Here is an 18,200-nt window from a genome sequence, read left to right as displayed (position 1 = left end):
GAAATGTGTGTTTGCTGCGTCGCGTGTAACGTTAGTTTCAGTGTTGGGGGTAACTCATTACAAAAGTAACATATTACATGTAATATATTACTTTTAGCAGTAACTCAGTAATATAACTTATTACTTATAGGATTTCAGTAATATTATACCAGTTACTTTGTCAAGTAACTCAAGTTACAAATTGAGTTACATTTTATTAAATCAAAGCACATATTTAAAAAAAGATACAATCATTTCCTAATCAAACTGTGTGTTTTTATGCAAATAACCACTATAGATGACAATAACAAAGGAAAAGAATAACATTTAGAATTTTGGACGGTTTACACTGACTTCAAGGCGGTTGAAATTATTTTTCGGGATGTTCCGGGGCAGCGATGTCATTCTGCTGCTGTTGTTTTGGTCAAAGTAATGCAAAAGTTGAGTAACGAGTTACTCTACACAGAAAGTAATATTGTAAAGTAACTTATTACTTTCAAATGAAAGTAACTAGTAATATGTAGTATATTACATTTTGAAAGTAACTTGCCCAACACTGGTTAGTTTAGAGGAGGCACACACACACACACTTAAAAAGACGTGAAAATAATAATAATCGCACGTGCTGACATCGCGATTGCGATTGCGATTAGATTAATCGTGCAGCACTAGTGTGTGTGTGTGTGTGTGTGTGTGTGTGCGTGCATGTGTGTGTGAGTAAGACTCAGTGTGGGGGGTGGGGGGGCTTTTGTTGGTGGGCTTTGCTGTGGATGTGTGGCAGACACACACACAGAGTCAATGGGGGGGCAGGGGCCTTGTTGGAGAGCTTCATAACCATGGGGTAGAAGCTGTTAAGATGGTGTGAGGTTTTGGTCTTGACAGACAGGAACCTCTTCCCGGATGGAAGTCTTTGAAAGAGGTGGTGGCCGGGGTGGGAGGGGTCCTTGATGATCTTTTCAGCTCTCTTCCTAGTTCTGGAGTGGTACAGATCCAGCAGAGACGGCAGGTTGCAGTTGATGGTTTTCACGGCTGCTCGCATGATCCGTTTCAGTCTGGTTCTGTCCTTGGTGGTGGAGGTGGCGAACCAGACAGTGATGGATGAGGTGAGGATGGACTCCACGATGGCCGTGTAGAACGGGACCAACGTTTTCTGTGGCAGCTTGTGTTTCCTTAGCTGCCGCAGGAAGAACAACCTCTGATGGGCCTTTTTTGTGAAGATCCATCAATTCACTGTTTGGGAGCACTGGGAGAAGGATCAGGCTGTTTGGGAGCATTGGGAGAAGGACCAGGCTGTTTGGGAGCACTGGGAGAAGGACCAGGCTGTTTGGGAGAACTGGAAGAAGGATCAGGCTGTTTGGGAGAACTGAGAGAAGGACCAGGCTGTTTGGGAGCATTGGGAGAAGGATCAGGCTGTTTAGGAGCACTGGCAGAAGGATCAGGCTGTTTGGGAGCATTGGGAGAAGGTTCAGGCTGTTTGGGAGCACTGGAAGAAGGACCAGGCTGTTTGGGAGAATTGAGAGAAGGACCAGGCTATTTGGGAGCGCTGAGAGAAGGACAAGGCTGTTTGGAAGCATTGGGAGAAGGACCAGGCTGTTTGGAAGCATTGGGCGAAGGACCAGGCTGTTTGGAAGCATTGGGCGAAGGACCAGGCTGTTTGGGAGCATTAGGCAAAGGACCAGGCTGTTTGGGAGCACTGGGAGTAGGACCAGGCCGTCTGGGACTCCGATGAGACCATGGATGACTGTGCAGCAGCCTGCTCTAATCAGAGGACCACCCCCCCCCTCCCCCAGGCAGATTGTGGTCTTTAGGGTAAATAACATGTGCTGTGTTTGATGCAGACAGAATTAATGATAACATTCAGTCGAAATAACAGAGGGCTCACTTCCGTCTAGCCTGGCCTGCACCCCTCATGGAGAGAGAGGACACCTCAAGGCATGGAGGACACATTTGTGTCTTTGCGTGTGTGTGTGTGTGTGTGTGTGTGTGTGTGTGTGTGTGTGTGTGTGTGTGTTTGCGCGTGCGTGTGTGTGTATGCGAGTATCTACTTGGCCTGTTTGTAACTTGCATAGTTATTTGTGCAATATAGTTTTTTGTGTGTGGCTTTTTTAGCCTCACATAAATCGATAAGATATACATTTTTATAGTCTATATTAGCGATGCACCGATGTAAAAATTTTGGCCGATCCGATAACCCATATTTACCGATGTCGGTATGATCTGTATAAAAACAAGTTTGTATGATAATCAAATTTTGTACATGCTGAAAAGCACAAGTAAACACTGTGAATTTGAAAAGGTAACGTCTTTATTTCCAAAACATTTGGAAAAGCCCATAAATCATAGATTTACCGCATTGTTCCTCTCAATATAAAACATTTGGCCGATACCGATAACCAATATTTAATGTACTGTTTCTTTTCCTCTTTGGACCGATACAGATATATAATAAAAAATACTAACATCAACCGGTACCAATATGATCTCTAGTCTATCATAGTAAATACTATCTATCAAACTGATATAAGTTATAAGGATAGGGTCAACCCAACTAACCCAGTTACTGCTTTTCTGAAAATATAGGCTAATTGAGTTGTTTGTATTGTAATTGATCACCGACTGGAGTTCATAGTTTACCCTCCCTTAGATTTACCTCTACATCACTGTGTGTGTGTATGTGTGTGTGTATGTGTGTGTCCGTGTCTGTGTGTGTCTGTGTGTGTCTGTGTGTGCCACATGTCTCCCTGTCTGTGTCTTTGCATGCTTATGTGAGATTTGTGGGATTTGTGTGTTTGTCTTACCTTTTCATGTATGCATTTGTCTTTTCAAGCCTCTGCGTGCACGCTTGCAGTTGAGCCTCTGTCTGTGTGTGGTCATGTGTTATAGTGTGTGTGTGTCTGTGTGTGGTGCCATGTGTTATAGTATGTGTGTGTGTCTGCGTGCGTGCGTGCTGCCGTAGTGCCTTCCTTCCTGCTGTAGCAGTGATGCCTCTCTGATTCAAAGAGCCAGAGGGGGCCGCGCTGCGCGGAAAGTGAAAATGACTATGCTTGTTTTAAAGAGCGCTTACATTGTTGCTGTACAGGTATGCCTTCCCTCCCGCTCCGTGACTAAGTGCTGACTCACAAACCTCACACTGCAATACCAGGCGCTTGCTCTAACCCGGCCTTTGTGTTGTGGTGCTTTTGGAAGCTGCCCCCCCCGCCTGCTTCGAAGAATGCTGTCTTATTGCCCCCAAGATATCGTCTTGTAATGGAGGCTGGCTGCGATGAGGGGGGGGGGGTGCAGTGACTACACAGACAAATGACAAAACCTGGGAATGCTGGAAACAGTGGTGCGTAATCATGCCAAAGGCAGCAGGTGACGGGCTGTCCTATTGGGGAAGAATGTGCTGCCTTGTGGTTGATGCTTGAAACACCTTGTGGTTGATGCTTGAAACACCTTGTGGTTGATGCTTGAAACACCTTGTGGTTGATGCTTGAAACACCTTGTGGTTGATGCTTGAAACACCTTGTGGTTGATGCTTGAAACACCTTGTGGTTGGTGCTTGAAACACCTTGTGGTTGATGCTTGAAACACCTTGTGGATGATGCTTGAAACACCTTGTGGTTGGTGCTTGAAACACCTTGTGGTTGGTGCTTGAAACACCTTGTGGTTGATGCTTGAAACACCTTGTGGTTGATGCTTGAAACACCTTGTGGTGCCTTGTGGTTGGTGCTTGAAACACCTTGTGGTTGATGCTTGAAACACCTTGTGGTTGATGCTTGAAACACCTTGTGGTTGATGCTTGAAACACCTTGTGGTTGATGCTTGAAACACCTTGTGGTTGATGCTTGAAACACCTTGTGGTTGATGCTTGAAACACCTTGTGGTTGGTGCTTGAAACACCTTGTGGTTGATGCTTGAAACACCTTGTGGTTGATGCTTGAAACACCTTGTGGTTGATGCTTGAAACACCTTGTGGTTGATGCTTGAAACACCTTGTGGTTGATGCTTGAAACACCTTGTGGTTGATGCTTGAAACACCTTGTGGTTGGTGCTTGAAACACCTTGTGGTTGATGCTTGAAACACCTTGTGGTTGATGCTTGAAACACCTTGTGGTGCCTTGTGGTTGGTGCTTGAAACACCTTGTGGTCGGTGCTTGAAACACCTTGTGGTTGATGCTTGAAATGCCTTGTGGTTGATGCTTGAAACACCTTGTGGTTGGTGCTTGACACACCTTGTGGTTACCTTGTGGTTGATCCTTGAAACACCTTGTGGTTGATGCTTGAAATGCCTTGTGGTTGGTGCTTGAAACACCTTGTGGTTGATGCTTGAAACACCTTGTAGTTGATGGTTGAAAGACCTTGTGGTTGATGCTTGAAAGACCTTGTGCTTGATGCTTGAAATACTTTGTGGTTGATGCTTGAAACGCCTTGTGGTTGGTGCTTGAAACACCTTGTGGTTGGTGCTTGAAACGCCTTGTGGTTGGTGCTTGAAACACCTTGTGGTTGATGCTTGATTGTTGCTGGGAAGCAGACAGAGCTGCAACGATTAGTCGATTGACGGAAAATTAATCGACATCTATTTTGATAATCGATTAATTGTTTTGAGTATTTTTTTAAGAAAAAACAGTCAAGATTCTTTGATTCCAGCTTCTTTAAATGTGAATATTTTTTTGTTTCTTTCTTTTGTTTATTTTTTCGTTATTTAGAAGGGGGGGTCACTGGAGGGATTTGGTGTGCTCTGAAATAAAAAGCTGTGCCCCTTCCCTGATCAAAATATATTTTTCCTTGACCCTCCCCAAGTGATTTGAAAAATATGATTGACCCTCCCCAAACAATACTGTGGCGAGCTTGCGTGGAAGAATGCAGACTGACACAGAGATCTTACTTTTAACCACTCCTGCGCCTCATACACCGCGTGACAGCAGGGGGTGCTATTTATTCCACATCGAAATCATTCTACATTTGTAGAAACTCCGGCCAGAGGTGATCGAACACACTAACAGTCTCAGTCATGGTGGCTACATTGATAGTAAAACTAAACATTATCCTGGCCACACAAACATTGCCATTACCACATAATGCAATCAAAACATGAGCACAACATCACTAAACCACGTTTTTAACTGTAACAGTAACAAGCTTCCCACAAGAACATTAACTCCCATAATCCTTTGCGCTTCTTAGAGCAGAACTGTCACCAATCAGAGCGACCGCCTCCTCCGGTCGCTACATAATGCTATTTTTGCTTGTGAAACAATCTTCAGTCTGTGTATATCAATATTTGTGTTTAAATAGCGGTCAATGACTGATGGAAAAAAAGTTTGCTGGTTCTATTGGACAAAATAAAATCTCGAAATCAAAACACAACCCTATGTGAAACGTATATGTTATCGTGGTGGTATAAATATCCCTCGCAGACTTAACGTAATTTAGGAGATGAGTGAGCTGTAACTCGGTTCTACTGTGAATTCCTAAGAGACTGCGCAGGCCGATGCAACGATAGAGCCCATATATTTTGTGAACGATAGAGCCCATATATATTTTGTGATGATGCAACGATAGAGCCCATATATATTTTGTGATGCCATGTCTGTTAGTTTGCTCGACTTTGTTCCAGTGGGTTATTCGCGCTGGAAATGTACTTCCTCACCAGAAAAGTGCCACTGGTTCGCCAGATACTGTACACTCCTACTGTCTGGATAGGCCAAGCACAAAGATCGACAGATAGGACCGCCAAAGAGAAACAATGCACCGGGACATACCAAACAGTTTGGACAGGAGGGGTGTAAATGAAGCAACTCAGTAGTTGTTGAAGTCCGAAAAGCAAACATTACACACACAAAAAAGTTTATATACTTTTATCGAATCAAAATTGTATACCCCTCCCCTGGACTCAAATTAAAGAGAGTGTACCCTCCCTCAGACTAAATTTAAAACAGGATGACCCTCCCTTATTTTCCTCCAGTGGACCCTTCCCTAAATAACGAACGGTCCCTTACTCCTCTATGACAGTAAACTGAATATCTTTGGGTTGTGGACAAAACAAGACTTTAGTTTTGAGGACGTCATCTTGGGCTTTGGGAAACACTGTTGGACATTTCTGACATTTTATAGATCAAACACCTAACCGAGAAAATAATCGACAGATTAATCAATAATGAAAAGAATCATTAGTTGCAGCCCTAGAAGCAGATCACCTTTCGGTTTTGGAACGCCAAACAGCTAGATGGCCCACATGCTTCAGATGTTTATGCCGTGATGCCGGCCAGCGTAACACAGCCACACCGTCAGGAAATGGAAAACGAATGTGATGAAATATACTGTAGTTTGTCAGTAGCATGGAAAACAAACAATTGTTCAGTTCTGCCATACACAAATACTGTAGTTTGTCAGTAGCATGGAAAACAAACAATTGTTCAGTTCTGCCATACACAAATACTGTAGTTTGTCAGTAGCATGGAAAACAGTTGTTCTGTTCTGCCATACACAAATACTGTAGTTTGTCAGTAGCATGGAAAACAAACAGTTGTTCAGTTCTGCTATACACAAATACTGTAGTTTGTCAGTAGCATGGAAAACAAACAGTTGTTCAGTTCTGCCATACACAAATACTGTAGTTTGTCAGTAGCATGGAAAACAAACAGTTGTTCAGTTCTGCCATACACAAATACTGTAGTTTGTCAGTAGCATGGAAAACAAACAGTTGTTCAGTTCTGCCATACACAAATACTGTCGTTTGTCAGTAGCATGGAAAACAAACAGTTGTTCAGTTCTGCCATACACAAATACTGTAGTTTGTCAGTAGCATGGAAAACAAACAGTTGTTCAGTTCTGCCATACACAAAAACTGTAGTTTGTCAGTAGCGTGGAAAACAAACAGTTGTTCAGTTCTGCCATACACAAATACTGTAGTTTGTCAGTAGCATGGAAAACAAACAGTTGTTCAGTTCGGCCATACACTCGACTTGATCATTTCCAGGTCAGCTTCAGACATTTAGGAAATGCACACACACACACACACACACACACACACACACACACACACACACACACACACACACTAACACACACACAAACACACACACAAATCACAAACGTTTAGAAGGATATTTTTCAGCTGCAGTAAACGCACAAATACACATTTTATGTGTTTGCGGATCCACGGTCATTTCACATATTGTGACATTTATTATTGACTATATGTAAGGGATAATGTATAGTGAGGCGGTGATTACGGGGGAAATAATGACCGACAGGTGAATGATTGAAGGTCATTATTTCCCAGTAATCACCGGCTCACTATACATTATCCCGCTTAGAACACGGCCTACAACTAAATCATTCAATAATCTGACAAAAATAATTATTCAAATAGATTTTTTAATAGCGTTTTCAACGACAAAGCGGTTTCATTCGTAATTGGCACACAAGACACCACAGCTGCAACTGGTTGGCCTAATTAGTAGTGTCTGCTGACAAAATGCTCTTATCAACTGATTAATCCAGGTGTGGCAGAGCAGCGGTCAGTTGTCGAGAAATAATGACCGGTGAATCTTGTTGATTGACCAATCAGAATCGAGTATTCAAGAGAGCCGTGTTCTAATATATATTATTTATTAGCATCAGCCAAAATCTTCAAATCCAGTCAAGAAATTAAGATTCTGGTAAAAGTTCTGTATGTAATTTTGAAATTGGAAAATTGGTAGGAAGTGTAAACAGCACCTATTTTCTTGCCAAGAAGAAACTCCAGCATTGTGAGTGATGACGGTGTGACTCACTAAACGCTTTTACAACAACCTGATTAAAGAAAGGTTGTCATACTGTTTATTGTGGAAAAAAGATCAAGTTCAAAGAAAGCATTGGTTTGGCAAGCATTGTGTAAAGAGACGTCCTGGTTTTTATGGAGGCCGGACGAATCAAATAATTAGCATCGATTAGCTCAATCTATTAGCAAGGAATCTCTATATGTACAGTATGTGTGTACGCTATGTCCTTCCCATATCTTGAGAAGCGTTCATCCGATCTACTTCACACTTAGCGGGTGTATTGCTCAGGACCAAGGAAGTGCAGTGTCGCGTGTGAAGTTGTTTGGATGAGCAGGTCTTGAGAAAGCTGCAAGCAGCAATACTAATGTTAGTGCAGTGGTTAGCACTGTCGCCTCACAACAAGAAGGTTGTGGATTCAAACCCCGGGTCCCTCACCCGTCTTTTCTGTGTGGAGTTTGCATGTTCTCCCAGTGTTCGTGTGGGTTTTCCTCCAGGTACTCCGGCTTCCGCCCACCACCAAAGACATGTATGTTAGGGGTAATGGGCATGGAGCTAGCAACCCCATCCCGTAAAAACCCACTTGCTACAAAAACCGCAAAAACCCGTTTGGTTTAGTGTGGTTTCGGCCCTATGCTCCACTTAGAGTCTACAGGGAATAAGAAGAGAAGAAGACTGCACTAATTCACCAGTGAACATCAATCCTTCAAATCAACCAAACATGCAATACTGGAGCAGTAAATAATTGAAGAATCCAGTGTCGGTGTCCCTTGATGGAGTTTCTCCTCGGCAGGTGTGCATTTCACGCCCTGGGAAAATGAAGGCTTTTAAAAATGAGGTTGGAATTTTAATTTACGAATGGAAGGTCTCAGGGTTCAGTGGAAACAGTGGGAGTGCTTTCTCCCCCCCCCCCCCCCTCCTCCCCACTGCGTGGAAATTCGTACTGACTGACGTTTGACTGCCACCGCCCATTGTTTTACCATCAATTAGCCGGATTGAATCCACCCCGTCAATTAGGCTCCGGCTTGAGTTCCGCTGCTCTTTTCACTCAGCGAGAGCGACTCGTCTCTTCTGACCCGAACGCTATAACGACACCTCGCTGCGTTCGTGTGGCCGTGTGCCGCTCTGCCAGCTAAGGTGTCACGCCAGCTGAAAAGAAAGTGTCTTGGTCCAAACAGTATCAAGCTTCTCCCCCAGGGATCATTAGCTCCCTTCTTTGTATGGCGCCGGTTCAATTATTCATGCCTGGCTATTTAAAAATGCAATGAAGTAGCTGTCACTTAGCGCACTCTCCCTGCTCTGCCTCTCGGGGACGATCCCGCACGAAATGCGCTGCTTCCTGTCAGTGACTCAGTCCTTCTGTGTAACCCGAGTGCCCCGGCTTCGTGCCTCGCGGCCACCTTCCCCTCGCCGCCCCGGCGCACGCCTCCTCTCTGCGGTGTGTAGTTACCGCTCTGCCACTCGATCCCCCTGCTCGCCGGTTTCCTTTTCACAGCTCCATGATTAGGCCCTATTGTGTGTCAGACTCTCCGTTTGACACCTCCGAGGTGGCTGGGGTTGGATGTCGGCCCGGACCGTGTTTCTCTCTCTCTCCGTTTCTCCCAAGCTGCTGATAGTGTTGTCGTTGAGACCACCTAAACCGAGACCAAGACCGACACAAGACCAATGCGAGACAATTTCCAAGACCATGACGCTAATGATGCCTTAACCTTTACACCATTGCTCTGCTAACAACGAAATAAATCATTATTCAGGAATTTTAGTGAACTACGAATGGCTGTACAGTATATTCGGTGACAGAAGGCACTCCTTTGATCTGAAACATGATTGGAGTGGTTTCAGCAGTAAAACTTTCAAACTGCAAAGTTATTGGTTGCAATTGAAGGGGGGCAGTTTACATCCAATTACAGTCAAAAATAAAATAAAAATTTGCTATACACCGATAATGATGTCACTGCAGTTGTGGTCTCGACTGGTCTTGAAATCCTGAGTCCAACTTGTTCGAGACCAAGACTGAGGGAGGGTCAGTCCAAGACAAGACCGAGACCATCAAAGTGTGGTCTGTGCAGCTCAGCGGGCAGAGCCGATAGATCCTCTGATCCTCCTCAGGAGAGGGGTTTGATTCAGTCCTGTACTTAAGTGCAGTGTTGAGGATGTAGCCACCGTGATGTCACCCATTGGTTTGTGGAATCCCAATTTGAAGCCTCAGGTTTGGCATTTTGACCGACACCTTTTTTTCTTTTCTTTTGGAGCCAGAAGTGTCCATATTTGGACGAGAAGTGCGGCAGCGCTGCCTGCTATTGGTCCATGATCCGTGAGCTGCGTGATCACTGGACAGACAAGTTTACTGAGGTCATAAATCAAATGAGAAGTGGGGCAATTTCCCCATTGACTTATTTTTGCAGCCATAGACTGTATAAAAGGGTGAGTTATATAAAATTGCATCCCTTCCCCCCCATCCCGTACAGTAGGGCTGTCACTTTTCATTTGAAATTCGAATTTAACTTCGGGAGGAGGGCATGTTCGAATGTATAATTGACCTATTGGATTTTTTTATTTTATTATTATTATTATTTTCTTTTTTATTATTATTATTATTTTTATTATCCCAAATTAACCAACTGCTGCTTGCTGGTAATGTTATTCCCATGTCAGAAAAAGTCTCCAGATTTGTCGCGTTAGTCTCTTCTGAGAAAGATTGTCTCCAGGGTCTGAAAAGTTGTCTTGAGTTGGATGCAGCCAAGTTTGTGAGGCAGTGTTGTGACTGTGAGCGTCCAAGCTAACACGTCGGGCCGATGCCCGGTGGCCTGGCCTGAAAAAAAAGAAAAAAAAGAAAAAGAAAAAAAAACTTCGATATTCGAACATTTTGCGGGCAATTAAAGTTCGTTCAAACTTTATTTTGGGAAAAAGTGACAGCCCTACCATACAGTAGTCTATAGAGACCAAAAGAGTTGAGCATTTTAACATCGAGTAACTAACACGTTTTTGGTACTTCCATGATGGCTCAATTTTTCAGCTCTGGAGGATGCCGCTTGGTTATGGCACTTTACTTGAGTATTTCCATTCTGTGAGAGTTTCTCATTTTCCTCTACATCTCAGAGTGAAATCTTGTTCTTTTTCCTCAGCTACATTTATCTGCTGGCTGGAGTGAGTAGTTACTTTGCAAAATAAGGTTTTAAATGCAAAATATAAAATGAGCTCATAAAATATGTTGCATTGTTAGAATTTAAACTCCCCAACAGTATATGGGGCAGTTAGACTGTCAATATTAAAATTCTTCTTACAGGTTAATGCTTCAATAATTTAACTCTCTGACAGAATGAGGACATTTACTTAATTAAACTTTTGAATGCAGAACTTTAACCTTTAAGTATTTTTCCATGATGCTGTTGCTACTTTTACTTGAGTAAAGGATCTGAGCACTTGTTCCACTTTTTCCACTGAATAGAATACCTTCAATCAGAGAGTGAGAAGAACTAATTAGTGAAATCAGCTGGTGTAGAGTTTGGTCTAAAACCTGCGTGCTCTCGAGTCGCGCAGATTGAGAGCCACTTGAGAGCCATGTAAGGAGCTTAGTGGACCAAACAGCATATAGAATCCACCTCGCTCCCGTGTGTCGGCTCCTGGACGCTCTCCAGAGCCCGCCACCTTCTCTCCTGGCTGAGGTCACAGGTCACCTGGCAACCAGAAGCACTGCATTTTTAACCTGACTGTCAAGTGACAGCCAGACTCTTGACTTCAACACCAACAGCCACACCAGCATGCCACGATCAGGTGCAGGCCCAGGATTTACACCAGGTTACGGCTCGTCATAAAGTAGGTCAGTTAAATAAACTGACCTTACATACATACACATGTAATAATACAAATAATAATAACCCAATTATTATATCTTGATCTTATATATACAGTATTTACTACTGGATATATACAGTACACATGAGTAAAATGCAAATCAAGTAAAAATAGAAAGATAAGAATAAGAATATGTGAGTAAAAAAAATGGCAATGTGGACTCTGTCTGAGCCTGTTCAGACCTTGCACTAAGCTCAGATTTTTGGTGCTCCGATCTCAGTGTCTATAAATGTGTTCTCATTTAATCAACCAATTCATAACTTCAGTTGCCCACTCTCTAATCTCTTAAGCCAGTCTATCTCTTCGACAATCATCGAATACTCTGCACTTTAGCCCATTACAATTTGGCCAGAGGAAGTTGTCATCTTCCAAAGAAAGAAAATGCTTCAGACCGGAGGAAGTTCGATGGTATTCGACTAGTCTGGGCACCTTCCACCCCGCTTTTTGTCATGGGGGCGTAAACCCCGGACCCAGAATTAACACCGGATGGCAATGCGCCTAACAACGTCTTTGTTGCCGTTAGCTTGACGCGGTGATGTTACATAAACTAGAGTCTGATCAAAACAAAGCTAGCGTTACATAAAACAAAACGTTTATGCAATATGGCATCTCCGCCACCACCGCCTGACACACCGGTCAAAACGGTGAAAGAGGATTCTGATACTTGAGTCAAATTGTCAAGTTAACGTGAAAGTTGATGAGCTAGAAACGCTGCCATCCGGTCTAGGGCGGGCTCTAGGCGGGAACCAGTAGGGTGACAAAATCAATTGGGGCGGGAGCCAGGCTCTTTCTCGCCGAGAAGAGCCTGGTGACGTGAGGTTAGTATTCGACCAATAACAACACGTTTAAAAAAATGATGCAGGTGATTGGAGAAATTAGCAGATGTGTATGCCTTCAGCAGATGTCCTGCCTACAGAAACTAAATAGTAATAATAATAATAATTATAAATATATACATATATACAGTATGTCAGGCTCCTTGGGTGGCTAAAAGGTCAACTAGCTCTTTTATGTTTCTCTGCCCATCTCATGTCTAACTCTGACTTCTCTACTCTTCTCTACTCTTACACGGACATCCAAAGCTCATGGGAATATAGTCAGGATGATGTGGCTGGCCCTTGACCTCCTTACCACTGGATTGCTCATAACGTTGCCGAAGACTAGAACTGAAGCCGAGTCTATACTGTTGCACTCGAGTCAAGTCACTGTAGTGTTCAGCTGTAAACTGAATGAGTCCTAAACAATTCTGAGCTACACAAGAAAACATCCTAATGAGGGTTCCGGCTGGGATCAGCCACAGCATTCCATGAGTGTGAGGAGGAGCGGGAAGCGGGATGGGAAAAACCACTACCAGACAGCACAGACAAATCTGGCACATTTAGTCTGCGGCTGGGTAGGTTAGTCCTGGATGTCTTATTGTGTTTGAAAAAGGAAACGTTTGGTTCAAATTGAGACATTCACTACTGGAAAATAAATAAATACCCACTCCAACAGGGTGGCACAGAATAGAGCTCTCAACAGTCACGTGACATCGTGATGTCACTTTCTGGTTTCTGCCCCAGAAGACTATTTCCCATTCATTTTTCTCACTCACGTTTTGAAAAATCCTTATAAAGAGTGTTACGCCTGCAACCAAGCCAACTGGCGAGGTACACCATCATGACCATAAAACATTTGATTAACACATTCACTTCAATAGTTCTTTGAACAGTAATTTCCTCCATAACAGCACCCTCACCCCCCTCTCCTCCAAACTCCTCCCTCCGTGGGTGTGTCTCTGGTGGCTTTGCAGCGTTTGTCACAAGCGAGTCTCTCCTGCCTGTCTGTGCTGCCTGGCTGCTGGCGGCCGCTCTTTGGGCGAGTCTGGATGGGGCTCGTTTTTCGGTTGTGAGCTCAGCTGGAATGAAGCTGCGTGCGATTCTGGGCTTTCTGCCGGTGTTTCAAAGTGTGGTACCTGAACGCGTACCAGGGTCTGGGCCCTTCAAGCCCAGTGGTGAATGTAAACGAGAGTATGGGCCCTTCAAGCCCATACAAGAATGCTACTTGCCTGTGACAAACTCCGAAGCGAGTGGCAGATGCAAGCATGAGTCTGGGCCGTTCATGGCCCCGAGCTCTACAACACCGCCATTTCTGGCCAATCAGATTAGCGGATGATTGAGTGACAGAGCATTTCAGTCAATGGGAGAGCACTCTGAGTGGCAGTGGGTGCGACCAGCAGTCTTGACCGGCGGCCATTACAGGTATCAGCTCCATGGCTAATGCTACGTAGACGCATCTCTGTGCAGTAATGTGAACGAACCGGCAAACAATTTATGACCTACATTTGTATTAGCCTAGCCAGAAGGAGAACAGCCAGAGATAAATAAATGCAGGCCACCGACCATACAGCCAGCTCCACCAATCAAACATGTCGTTACACCTTAGGATTGTGGGTAGTGTAGGCAGATCACATTTTCCTGTTCAAAAATAGATGAAGGATAGATTTGTGGCTTCTGCAGGAAGATATAACATCTGTTCATCACTGGATCAACTGTGGTAAGTCTACATTGGGTGGTTACGAGATTATGGCTAATAATCTAAATCTTAATGGCGGATATGAATGGGGAAATACTCTTCTGAGCCCTATTCAAACATAATGATGGTGCTCTTTAAAGGATAGTGGGTAGTCTCTTAACTCATTCATGGCCAAAGACGTCTTTGACGTGTTATCAGGAATAGCCCAGAGGGCCAATGACGTGTTTGACGTGTTTTTGTTTTTATTAGTGCAGCGCGTAGTTCAAACACTTCCCCAGCCTGTGACATGTTATCAGGTCCCTAGCCTCAAAGGTAAAGCCGACAACACGCCATCAAACACGTACCGCAGCTGTTGTTTGAAATGAGCAGGAGGAAAAACAGAGAAACGCGCTTCCTTGTGCAGAGGAGAAACGCCATTGAAACGCCCCTCGGCGCGCTGCACTGGTCGCCTTGCTGCAGGGCGAACCTGGATTGATTTGTTCGCGGTAGTCAAACCCGTGACGAACATGATCGATCCGGTTCCAGCGCCTGGTCCCAAAGCCAAGCCGGACCCGTTCCTGTGTTGCAGCATTTGTCCCAGCCCGAACGAGAGGAGGAAAACGATGCAGAGGCAGAGGAGGCTAGACGCTGATCTCAGACCAGATGGGTGTTCCCCTCCTATGCTAATTTGCGGGGGAAGGAGGTGCGATCCAGCAGCAGCTGTGGACAGAACTCTCTCTCTGTGTGTGTGTGTGTGTGTGTGTGTGTGTGTGTGTGTGTCTGTCTGTCTGTCTGTCTGTCTGTCTGTCTGTCTGTCTGTGTGTCTGTCTGCACACTCACTCACACTGAGTAAACTGTATTGTTGAATGTAAAAAAAGCACTTTATATATATATATATATATATATATTTTTTTTTTTGTCATTTGTGTCATAACGAATAATATTTACATGTCTGATGTCAATACAGTTCAAAATAAAATAATTGAGAGCGAGTTCTGCCTGAGATTGTGTGCTTTACAAAAATGGCCTTTTCTCCTGTTTGTCTTCTCAGAGAGACCTTTTTGGTGAAAACAGGGTGTATATAAATGGCTATAAGTAGAGTACAGAACATGCTAAAAGCTCACTTTTTTTTCCCTGGTGAACCCAGAGACGTACATCTTCATTTTGAGGTATTGCAAATCACTTTGGTGCTAATAGATAATTTACTGTGGGTCTTGAAAGATGACCAACAATTATGAAAATCTTTGGCCTGTGCTAAATATTGGCAGTCCTAAACTGGCCATGAATGAGTTAAAAGAGATGCAGCATAGTATTGCAATATTTTATTATATAAATTGTCAAGTGCATGCAACATTTATGACAGTGTCTCTCAGTTTGTTTGCTTGACCATCCCATTTTGCTGTAATAAAAATGATTGAAGTGAGATGAACAGCCTCGAAACTTTATCTAATTAGATAAAACAGATGTTGACAATGTTTTTTTCCTTTCGGGACATGATTTACGGTTGTAAAAAAAAGGTAATCAATAATAATATTTTTGAAGTCGCAATAATATTCTATGGTGACTTAAGTGTCGTGATAGTATCGTATCATGGGGCCTTCCCCTGAATCATAATAACAACCTTTATTTGTATAGCACTTTTCATACTATACACAACATGCAGCCCTAACTGCTTTACATCAATAGTAGGCAGACAGATTAAAAAAAACATATAAAACACACATATAAAAGAACAAGCAGAATGCAATGTTAAAATAATCAAACCAAGTAAAAAAGAGGAATATGCCATTTTAGTGTTTTATCACTTCTGATTATTATGAGTATTATGATTGTTATTCTGATTATTATCATTTGTCCTATAATGTCCTCTCCTGTGCTGTCCATCTGAGGCGGCTGTCGAGCTGTCAGTCTGTGTGGGAGCCCGCTCCACCAGCAGTTAATAACTTCCACATCTGTCCTGATCAGTAAAACATGTTCACTGCATTCCTAACATCTGTCCAAATGTTGCCGATCGCTAAATCTCACATTCTCCACAGCCGAGCTCATCACGGCACCACGTTCCCAACCGGTCTGCTCGCATGGCACGGTGTGTTGGCGTGCTCTTCAGATTCTCATCTTCTGTGTATACATCACCTATGCTCAGTAGATCATTCGCGACTACTGAATTTTAGTAGTCATCGACTAGTCCCATAAAGATGTATCGTATTTTTTTCACCCAATAAAAATCACCAATTCTCGTACAAAAGGTCTCAAAAACATCCAGTAAATGGTTAAGTAATGTAGGTGGGTCCAGCCTGGGGGTATGTGAAATAGCAGAGTCCTCAATTGGCTCTGAGAGGCTGTTTACAAATGAGCCGCTAAACCCCAGCTTGTCTGAGCTGGAGATAGTGACTGTTTGACTGCAGTAACAACATAGACGAGTCGTTCCCTCTCTAAATACCTTAAATTCTGTTTATTTAACATCATGTAGAAAATGATTGTTCAAACAAATCTATGTTCAATGTAGCTAGTTATTTATATTGTTTATCCTAAAACCAGAAATGAACGGTTAGTCTACTATGATGCACAGTTTCGACTAGTGGTTTTGATAGTCGACTAAATGACTTATCTCTGAAATCCCTAATGCTCAGGGTATAATTAAAAATAATGAAAAAGCATTAAATCAATTTGTCAAAAAAGGCCTTAAATGTAATTAAAAAGTCTGAAATAGATTCCCAGGGGTCTTAAATATCTTTATTGTGGTCTTTATTGTATATCTTTATTATGGCTCTTTCCACGATCACACTTGGCTAATACACATGAAGATGCGTCTGGGAAGAATTTCCTTTGATTACAACAGATCTAGTGCTTTTTCAGCAGCTGCTACTGAATGACTTCAGTGCACATAAATAACTGTAAAGGAATTATGCTAAAACAACCTCAAATAACCTCAGAGTGGCATTCAAAGGTCTTGAAAGTGGCATTAAAAAGTTGTGAAAAAGTATTAATTTAAATTTGCTGACACCTGCAGATACCCTGCTATTCTCCTGTAGCTGAGATCTTTATGAATACACTTGTGTTATCAACCGACATGGCACTATACATCCCATCTCCACTAATAGACCCTTCTCATGGGGGAAACTTCCATGATTGGAATTTGGAAACCCCTCATTAGTGTTTTGCTTGCACCTGTGTTTATTCTGCCTTTTCAACACAAAATGGCCCCTGTGAAAAGGGTCTATTGAGATGCTAAACATTCACCCTGTTTGTTCAAATTATATTCTGATGGTACAGACTTCTTCTTCTATTCTGCCAAAAGGAAGTGACAAGTCCAAACTGAAGCAGGAAATCCAGACTGTCTCCTAACCAGCAGCAGAGAAACTGGACTCACCAACATTAGATATTTTCCTCTCTCGTCTCTTTGGTTTCCTTTAGTATAAAGCAGCACAGACCGGCTGCTTGGTAAGCAGTTCTCTGCTGTCACCGCACAGGATTTCTGGGATATGAAGTAAAAAAAATCGAATGAGTGCCTCTTGCTACCATTTGAATCATCAATGTGCAAATTTGACTTACTAATAGTTTTTGCCATTTGGTGGATGCTTTTATCCAAAGTGCCTTTCAGCTTTTCAGTGCTTCTTCAATTCTATCCTCTAATAAGAATGTGAAGTGTGTGTGTGTGTGTGTGTGTGTGTGTGTGTGTGTGTGTGTGTGTGTGTGTGTGTGTGTGTGTGTGTGTGTGTGTGTGTGTGTGTGTGTGTGTGTGTGTGGACTGAGCGAACAGCAATTGTGTTCGGCCACAGCTATGCCATGTTACGTGCAATAGACCCTTCTCACGGGGCCCATTTTGTGTTGAAAAGGCAGGGTAAACACAGGTGCAAGCAAAACACTAATGAGGGTTTCCAACTTCCATGATTGGAATTTGGAAACCCTCATTAGTGTTTTGCTTGCACCTGTGTTCTGCCTTTTCGACACAAAATGGCCCCCGTGAAAAGGGATTTTTGAATTAGGTAATTGGGGCTGACTGAATGGGGGCAAAAATGGCTAATTAGGAGCCCAGATGAGTCGACACAGGTTCAGCAGCATGGACAGCTCCATTCGTTAGCTGAGTGGAGGAGCACAGCTGGGCTCAGGATCAGGAATCAGCCAGGG

The 18,200-nt window shown here is 43.2% G+C and overlaps 1 protein-coding gene across 1 annotated transcript in view; it reads left to right on the top strand.

Annotated features, from left to right (window-relative positions):
- The window catches only part of atg5 (ATG5 autophagy related 5 homolog), a 112,086-nt gene that overhangs the window by 49,340 nt on the left and 44,546 nt on the right, over positions 1 to 18,200 (top strand). The window lies entirely within an intron of this gene.

Source organism: Poromitra crassiceps, assembly GCF_964638095.1.
Source record: "Poromitra crassiceps genome assembly, chromosome: 1".
In the NCBI taxonomy this organism is placed as follows: Eukaryota; Metazoa; Chordata; class Actinopteri; order Beryciformes; family Melamphaidae; genus Poromitra; species Poromitra crassiceps.
The sequence above is the reverse complement of the archived record's forward strand: the minus strand, read 5'-3'. Positions and strand labels throughout refer to the sequence as shown.